The 9,879-nt window shown below is 41.6% G+C and overlaps 1 non-coding gene and 1 pseudogene across 1 annotated transcript; both read right to left on the bottom strand.

The window, feature by feature from the left end:
* Nucleotides 1-804: 804 nt before the first annotated feature.
* Nucleotides 805-959, bottom strand: LOC114881909 (annotated as a pseudogene).
* A 1,413-nt stretch (nucleotides 960-2,372) lies between these two features.
* On the bottom strand, nucleotides 2,373-4,274 carry LOC114881910. The gene has a single exon (XR_003790352.2). It is a non-coding gene; the product is annotated as a small subunit ribosomal RNA (ribosomal RNA).
* Nucleotides 4,275-9,879: the final 5,605 nt, after the last annotated feature.

Genomic DNA, 9,879 nt, shown 5'->3' with positions numbered 1-9,879 from the left:
AGCCATACGAGACATTGAAATGCTGTTTTAACGGGAGCATGCATAATTGCTGCAAACATACTTTTATCACAAGTTCTAGCCACGCCACGGAGGCTTCGAAGTTCCTTCACCATTCGCTTTCCTCTCTTTTGTTACACAGTTTCAGACTACGATCAGGGGTACCGAAACGCTGCATTGATTGTAAACAACCATTTTTATCTTGGAGCGGAGCGTTTCTTTACTCGTTCGATTTGTCTTGTCGCGTGTGTATTCGCTTTTTCGACGCTTTTTAACCATTTAACTTGTTTAGCGAAGCGAAACGCACAGACAGACAAACGAAAGGAACAGCATCACGCGTCAAACAGCGACGACCCATCTGAGGCGATCATTTATTTATACACCGTTTGTAAACAGAGAGACATATAAAGCGCGGGGAATCATTCGAAACCCTGGGGCTATTCGAGCTTGCATTTCAGCAAATTATCATCTCAAACATTTCACTCGTTTGCTTTTTGTAAATTTATAGGAGAGCTTCTTTTGTTTATTTTTTCACACACCTTTCGTAAATATCGTTTCTGGCAACGTCGAGAGCGTAGATTTCTACGAGTGAACAATCGCGTAGATCCGATAATTCCAGCAGGATGGAGAATCTCTATAGATTATCTTCCGAGAACTCGGTGCTTTCACGGGCGGTCGTTTATAAATTTTAACGAACAACTCGCACTTGCGCTAGTGCTACCCTCATTGAATGACGGCGGGCTGTTTAAAAAGCAATGAATTACTCTTTTTCGAGAAGCAAACGCAAGCAGTCTTTAGTTAAGAAAACGACCCCCAGCCAGGCGTGGTCCAGGAATTGTATCCGTGGACCGCAATGTGCATTTGAAATGTCGATGTTCATGTGTCCTGCAGTTCACACGTTGACGCGCAATTAACTGCGTTCTTCATCGACCCACGAGCCAAGTGATCCACCGTTCAGGGTAATCGTATAATTTTGTATTTCAAACTCTTTAGATCTTTAGTGTTATTTTCATTATTAACACACATCACATTCGATACCCACATCACTCTCCCACCCGGCACGTGCAGGAGAGCGAATTCGGGCGTCGCCAACGTATTTGTTTGTTCGATCGTTAACGACACGATCGCGTCCAAAGACGGAAACCGTCGGAGAAACGCCCAGTGGCACGCTCCTCTCGACGGTCGGGCGTAAAGTACATTTAAAAACCTTGAAAACTACCAACGCACACAAGGAATTCGAGCGCGCGTCCTGTCGCTGAATCGTGCGCGTTGCGAGATTCGAACAGACACACGGCCGGCGACGATCGGTCTAACTAATGGACACATAGTTTTTCAAAGACTCACTATCGTCGCTTCGCAGCCGGTCCGTAAACAACACACATCGATCAGGCGGACGCACGAATTTTACCACGGTGCGTGTTTCGTAGATTCCAGGTTACCCGCAAGTACCTCTCTCTCTCTATTTCGAAAGAGGAATCTCGATCCGTCCTTTTCGGACAATGGAGAAATCTTTTTATCGCAACGCGGATGGCAAAGAAACAACCAAAGCGTAGGAGCGTGGGGACGAGAGCGATGAAAAGAACGTCGCGAAAACAAAGTTTCGGCGGTTGCTCGTTCTAACACATCGTAAAACTCTCAGTTTTAACCACTCCTAGACGCTTCGTAAACTTTTAACAATTCTTCGCCTCTGCTAGTTTCATTTCGAATAGAACGAACGCAACACGGACCAAAAAAACTCCGGTGATGCGAGATCATTTAGCAAAGATCAGACAGCGGGTCATCTGTATTCCTTTTCTCTCTTTTTTTCTATCTTTCCATTTAACTAGGGTGTCGCAACGACGGGTACATATACATATATATATATTGTATTTCAGTTTTAATGATCTTTCCGGTTCGGATTGTAATAATATGATCCTTCTCTTTCATTTCGATCTTTCCGATTAAAGGTTAACGAACAGAAGCTGGTTTTTATACGACTTGTCTCTTTCAGGTTTGTTTGTTTGTTACGACTTTGTTTGTACCCGATCAAGTAGACGACGACCCATAAGTAAAAGTAAGAGAGATAAAGGTCAAGAGACCTCACGCAAGCGTCTTTTACTTCCATTCGCATCAGTCAGAGAGAAATGGTCCGGCGTCATGCTCTCTGGCGCCGTTGATCGCACAGTTTTTTGCCGGCGGTATAATTTTACCGCATCGCAGCGTTTTAGTATTTGTTTCTTATTGACTCGAACCCGAGATTTTTGTGTTTTATGTCATATGTATTTATTTATTATTATATCTCTCGTTTTGTATAATTTTTGGTCCGAGCTCAATAAACTTTTTTTATCGCTTTATCAATGATCCAATCTCAGGTTTTCTCTTGTATTTTTACTTGTTAATGGTCCTTCCGCAGGTTCACCTACGGAAACCTTGTTACGACTTTTACTTCCTCTAAATAACCAAGTTTGGTCATCTTCCCGGTAACATCGGCAATCCCGAGACATTGCCGCGCACCAGTCCGAAGACCTCACTAAATTACTCAATCGGTAGTAGCGACGGGCGGTGTGTACAAAGGGCAGGGACGTAATCAATGCGAGCTTATGACTCGCGCTTACTGGGAATTCCTCGTTCATGGGGAATAATTCCAAGCCCCAATCCCTAGCACGAAGGAGGTTCAGCGGATTACCCGGGCCTTTCGGCCAGGGAAAACACGTTGATTCCTTCAGTGTAGCGCGCGTGCGGCCCAGAACATCTAAGGGCATCACAGACCTGATATTGCTCAATCTCGTGCGGCTGGAAGCCGCCTGTCCCTCTAAGAAGATTTGTTTGTACGTTGGAAGTAAAAACCCACCGACCGAAGTCGGGGGCCTTCGAGATACCATAAGTTACGTCTATTTAACAGGCTAGAGCCTCGTTCGTTATCGGAGTTAACCAGACAAATCGCTCCACCAACTAAGAACGGCCAGGCACCACCACCCACCGAATCAAGAAAGAGCTATCAATCTGTCAATCCTTCCGGTGTCCGGGCCTGGTGAGGTTTTCCGTGTTGAGTCAAATTAAGCCGCAGGCTCCACTTCTGGTGGTGCCCTTCCGTCAATTCCTTTAAGTTTCAGCTTTGCAACCGTACTTCCCCCGGAACCCAAAAGCTTTGGTTTCCCGGAAGCTGCCCGCCGAGTCATCGGAGGAACTTCGGCGGATCGCTAGCTGGCATCGATTATGGTTAGAACTAGGGCGGTATCTGATCGCCTTCGAACCTCTAACTTTCGTTCTTGATTAATGAAAACATTTTTGGCAAATGCTTTTGCTTCTGTCCGTCTTGCGACGACCCAAGAATTTCACCTCTAACGTCGCAATACGAATGCCCCCATCTGTCCCTATTAATCATTACCTCGGGGTTCCGAAAACCAACAAAATAGAACCGAGGTCCTATTTCATTATTCCATGCACAGAGTATTCAGGCGAAGGTAGCCTGCTTTGAGCACTCTAATTTGTTCAAAGTAAACGTACCGGCCCACCACGACACTCAGTGAAGAGCACCGCGATGGTATATAGGTTGGACCGCCCGCGAGGAGCTAAGCCCACCGGTAGGACGTACCACATAATGCCAGTTAAACACCGCGAGCGGTGAACCGACACTGTGACACACAAATTCAAGTACGAGCTTTTTAACCGCAACAACTTTAATATACGCTATTGGAGCTGGAATTGCCGCGGCTGCTGGCACCAGACTTGCCCTCCAATGGATCCTCGTTAAAGAATTTAAAGTGTACTCATTCCGATTACGGGGCCTCGGATGAGTCCCGATCGTTATTTTTCGTCACTACCTCCCCGTGTCGGGAGTGGGTAATTTGCTCGCCTGCTGCCTTCCTTGGATGTGGTAGCCGTTTCTCAGGCTCCCTCTCCGGAATCGAACCCTGATCCCCCGATGGTAGAAGCTACCATCGACAGTTGATAAGGCAGACATTTGAAAGATCCGTCGTCGTTGCTAGAAGACCATACGATCAGCACAAAGTTATTCAGAGTCACCAAAGCCGACGGTGGACGAACGGACAAGCCGTCCGCCACCGATTGGTTTTGATCTAAGAAAAGCATTCCTCCCATCTCTGGGTGGAATTCTGGTTTGCATGTATTAGCTCTAGAATAAACCACAGTTATCCAAGTAATGTGTTGTACGATCTAAGAAACCAAAACTGATTTAATGAGCCATTCGCGGTTTCACCTTAATTCGGTATGTACTTAGATATGCATGGCTTAATCTTTGAGACAAGCATATGACTACTGGCAGGATCAACCAGGGAGCTTAGTTATTATTGTAAATTTAAATTTTCGTCGACGGCTCCTCCCCAAAAGACCGATCGACGTTAAGACATTTCTCTTTTTATCCGACTTCGAAAAGGAGGAGGATACTCAATTCGATCAGTATACATATATTTTTTTTTCCGGCTTTGTTCACCGATTACTCCGAGTTGGAAGGACCAATCGGAATGAAATCTTTTGCCTCTTGTAGGATATGTCTTTGGATTGGTCCTGTTATAAAAACATTTCGCATTTTTTTATTCCGAACGGTTTTAATTGCAAAAAAACGGGAAGTTTCTAATCTCAACATAGAATGACTTCACTGATCTTTTAATATATTGTCGGGGGCATGATTCTGAACAACTTTTTCATTATGCATAATTAAAGGAAACCTTTAGTTTTCGAGATATTCATGAAAAACTATTGTTATTTTTCCTGCATTTGTTCGCCGATTATTCCGACACGGATGGACCAATTGGAACGAAACCTTTAGCATCTTCTAAAGTATGTCTCCCCATTGGTCCTGCTAAAAAAACATTCTATATTTTTTCATTCCGAACGGTTTTTATTGCAAAAAACGTACTATTTCATGTACGTGCGGTGTATGTTCACCGATTATTCTGAGACGGATGGACCAATCGGAATGGAACCTTTTGCATCTTGTACAGTACAATTCCCCATTGGTCACGTAAAAAAATATTTTGCATTTTTTTATTCCTAACGACTTTTTTTTCTAAATGTACGTTCGCTGATTACTCCGAGACGGATGGACCAATCGGAATGAAACTTTTTACATCTTGTACAGTACAACTCCCCATTGGTCCCGTTATAAAAACATTTCGCATTTTTTTATTCCGAACGATATTCATTATTGCAAAATACAGTCTGGTTCAAGGAATGCACCGATTGTGATGAAAGTTTTCACATTTCGTAGATCATTCCACGCTGATTCCATTTCCCAAAATTTATGTAACTTCTTATTGTTAATAACTATTGTTATTATAATAAAAAGCCTATTCTTTAGGGTTACCCTCCAAGGAATATACCGACCGCGATTTTTAAAAATTGTCCCTGCAAGTAAACTTCGTTAGTTTCTTTACCAATTGGTTGCTAATACGCTATCCTTCAAATACTGCTGGTTCCACTAAAAAGTGTGAAATAAAATAATTTTTAACAAAAAAAAATCCGACTCTGAAATGCACTAAAAAGTATAAAATAATTTCTGTTTCATTTACATCTGTATTCCACAGCTATTCATACAATCTACTTAATCGTTAAATAGGATACTAAATATATTTCAAAGTTTTCGGAGGCGGCGCAAAATTAAAAATACCCGAACAAACGGTGCTGCCAATAACGATTTGATTGTGGTATGGCAAACTTGGTAATTAATAAGTCGTAAGAGAAATATTATAGGTCCGGCTGAAAACATTTGTAATTGCAACGATTGTATCAGAAATTGGCAGCACTCCTGATGTACATGCACTATACTGCAGTTCACGAGAGACCATACTTAACCCGCGCCGCTCACCAGGTCTAGAGAGATTTTTAATGACGTGTGTTATTCCCCTCTCCATCTTGCTTCTTATTATACTTTGTGAGGATATAAATTGTGGGCAGAAATATATGACGTACGATAACTGATTATGCAGGCGGGTTTGCGTGGGTGGGCTGATTGCCCTTAACAAAGGACTGAAGATCGAGGAGTATTAATAAGCGATTCACTTTGTAACACAGATTTTAATTTATTCACACTATGTATGACACAACCACACACGAACAAACAATAAACGATACAGAATGACAATGTAATGAAAACTTAATTGATTTGATAAGTGAGAACTTGATTTTGGTGAACTCTTAATTTAACGGTTTGGTTTGGTGTTTATTCGGTGCTCGTTAGCGAACGAATGATCGTTTGATTTTCGCGATCGATTCTCTAACGCACGTGACGCGAGTGCGCAAGACCGAATTATGGCTGTGCGTTGCCGACGGTTCGCGTAGATCCCTTGGAGGATCCCTACTTTATCCGTAACAATAACTGATAACGGGTGATGATATCGTAAAGTTTCACGACACAATGAAATTCCTATTATCTGTCGCAAAAAAAACTTATGTGAACGCAGAGTAAGAAGCAAGCTGTAAAGGGGAATCACACGCTCTATTAAAAATCTCCTTAGACCTCAGTAGGTCACTAGCTGCGCGAATTAAGTGCAGTCACTCGTGAACTGCAGTATAGTTAATTCGTAATGGGTATATTGATTCCCGTTGAATATTGTTTACTTGAAATTATCAAATGGGTCATTTTTCACTGGTTGCCGACACCTGAACTAGGATCTTCCTAGTAGAGGAAAAGTTTTTAATTTTGCGCCGCCTCCGAAAACTTTGAAATATATTTAGTATCCTATTTAACGATTAAGTAGATTGTATGAATAGCTGTGGAATACAGATGTAAATGAAATAGAAATTATTTTATACTTTTTGATACACACATTAGTAGGGGCTAGGCCGGTTCTAATTCACTTGCGTCAGCATTTTTTTTGCTGACTCAGCATAAATTTGACACCTTCAGCAAAAATATGATACACCCCCACCCCCACGCACCACCCCCGCTTTGAACTGAAATTTGACACCTTCCGGGGTGGGGGGTGGGGGGTGGGGGCGGGGGTGGAGGGTATCATATTTCTGCTGAGGGTGTCAAATTTATGCTGAGTCAGCAAAAAAAATGCTGACGCAAGTGAATTAGAACCGGCCTAGCACCCTTTTGACCTTGAACTATTTTTGGCGTCACCTATAACACCCCACCGCACCCCTCATGACCTTGAACAGAAATTTGACACCTATGAGACCCCCACCCCATGGCTATGACTAACACCCCACCCGAATTTTTTCTACGTCTTGGAAATGAGGTTTTTGTTGACGCTACAAATCTTGGAAATGAGGTTTTTGTTGACGCTGCAATATTGAACTGTAATTATGACCATGAACTGAAATTTGACACCTACGAGACCCCCACCCCATGACCTTGAGATAAAATCTATTTTCGGCGTCACCTATAACGCCCCACCGCACCCCCCATGACCTTGAACTGAAATTCGACACCTATGAGACTCCCATCCCCCTGGAACTATTTCTTCTTATCGGAAGACAACCACAAGACCCCCTCCCACCTTAAACGGAATTTTTCTACGTCTTGGAAATGAGGTTTTTTGTTGACGCAGCAAATCTGACGTTGCAATTCGTGACTATAGAAGGTAGGGGTTTTGCTAAAGTTTCAAGCATACTCAAAACCAAACTGGCCATCACCGCAAGTGCATCGTTCGCGAGATTGTATTGTGAAAAGTGAAATATGTATTCTCAAAGTTTCAAGGAGTTATTTTGCAAAAGGAAACACCCAAGTTCTATCGAAGATGACTCGCGCAGAAAAATAACAAAACATCAGGATGATGTAAAGTAAGTGTTCGAAACATATTCCATTTGAAGCTGGAATAAGGTATTTATTTGTTCTAATAACATACTTAAATGGTGTTTATTTGTTCTAGAATCAAACCTCAACAATCATGCCAAATTTTGGGTCGAAAATATCCGTTGACAAATTCTTGTACGAAGCATTTGGAAATTGGAATAAATATATTCGGCAACAAGTTTTATCCCCAACTCATATTATCGGACAACCGCAACAACCAGCTGGAGCTGAGCATAGTAAAGTGGTCGCAGATTGTAGCTGAAGCAGACAACGTGCGCAGCTTCTTTGAAGATGCAACAGATACACGTGACATTATTAACTTTAACGATGTAGGCGTTGAATTTGAAGTGGTATATGGTGAAAAAGTTGTTAAATTGTTCAACAAAGATATATATATGTGTATGATGAGAAAAACGTTTGAGAAAATGATAATTTTAAATGATTGTATAATTGAAATGCATAATGCATTATACGATACACTGTATTCGGTGGAACAAAAATTTAAAGAGTTTGTAACATTAGTTCGGGGATACGGGGATGTAAAAGTGCATGCGGAAGTTGTTCAGCATATTAAAGAGAGCCACATTTACGATCAAAATTCAATCATCGATGGCGAATTAGTAGCTTTAGGCATTCATGCAATAATAACAGCAGCATCAACAGCATCTTAACAGAGAAAATAAATTGAATTATGTTACTAATTATACTTTAATGAATCATAGAATTATGTTACAAATTATTATGTATTGCATCATTTGCAACTTCTCTCTCTACCTATATAAACCCAAACATCCCAGGAAAAGTTTCACTTCCTGTACGATAGTCGTACGATGTGCATATGCACATTTGATCTTCGAATTAGCACAAAAAGAATTCGCACTAGATTGGAAAATACTTTTGTATGCGCGCGTTGCTGGAATATTGTTGACCAAAGAGTTAGCCAAAGAAGAAAGTAATGGCGCCGCGGAAAAGTAACAAGAAGAAGAAGACGAAGTCGCGCAAACTTCCAGTTGCAAAACGTGGGGGATTTCTTCCAGCACTTGTACCTATTTTTGCGGGCCTTTCAGCTTTGGGCACGGTGGCTGGCGGTGCGGCAGGTATCGCCAAGGCAGTCAACGATGCGTCTGCAGCACGAAAAACATTGGAGGAAATGATACGGCACAATCGTGTTATGGAAGGACATGGACTTTACCTTGCACCATATAAACGGGGAAAAGGAATTAAAGAAAAAAAAGCGCTTCGGCAAATTGCAACGCTTTCACAGAGCGCAATGACAAATGTACAGTTGTATAACTTTGCACGAAAGTTGAACTTTCCATATTTTCGAGGTGTTTTCATGCGTACAAATTTACCCTCGAAATCGTTCTTAAACGAATGCGGTATCGTGAATTTAGATAAATCGGAAGGTCCTGGCACACACTGGGTAGCTTACGTAAAGCGGGGTAATTGTGTTAAATATTTCGATTCTTTTGGAAATCTGAGACCACCGACAGAGTTAATAAACTACTTCGGAAACCATGCAACGATTTTATACAATCACACGCAGTATCAAAACTTCAATACGAGTGTATGCGGACAACTCTGCTTGCATTTTTTAGCTGGAAATGTATAAAATAGTTTCGATGCACATAGTCTTCACAGTTGCAAAGATGTCATTGACGTTTACGTTAAGCGGAAAAAATTCTGTGCTTAGCACTGATTGCTTTCCACCTATAAACTTGAAGGATGACAATTACGAACTCGTACTCGCTGATTTTCAAGCTTTCAACACAATACCGAACGTTGACTTTACAAACAATAAATTTTACTTTGATGCCGATGGTGAGATCACGATACCGGATGGTTCGTACGAACTCGAAGAGCTAAATACATACTTGCAAGAGAAAATAATGGACAAGACAAAAATCATTTTATTTCGTGCAAATAACAGCACTTTGAAAAGTGAAATATATAGTGATTACACAATCGATTTTACCAAACCAAATAATATAGGATCGCTTCTCGGGTTTTCTACATATCGAATATTACCACCGGGGCAATGGCACGAGTCGGATATACCCGTAAATATTATGAAAGTAAATGTGCTGAGGATCGAATGTAATATTACGACTGGCGCGTATAGCAACGGTCAATGTGTTCAT

Source organism: Osmia bicornis, chromosome 7 (assembly GCF_907164935.1).
Source record: "Osmia bicornis bicornis chromosome 7, iOsmBic2.1, whole genome shotgun sequence".
Lineage (NCBI taxonomy): Eukaryota > Metazoa > Arthropoda > Insecta > Hymenoptera > Megachilidae > Osmia > Osmia bicornis.
This window is presented reverse-complemented; position numbering and strand designations above follow the sequence as displayed.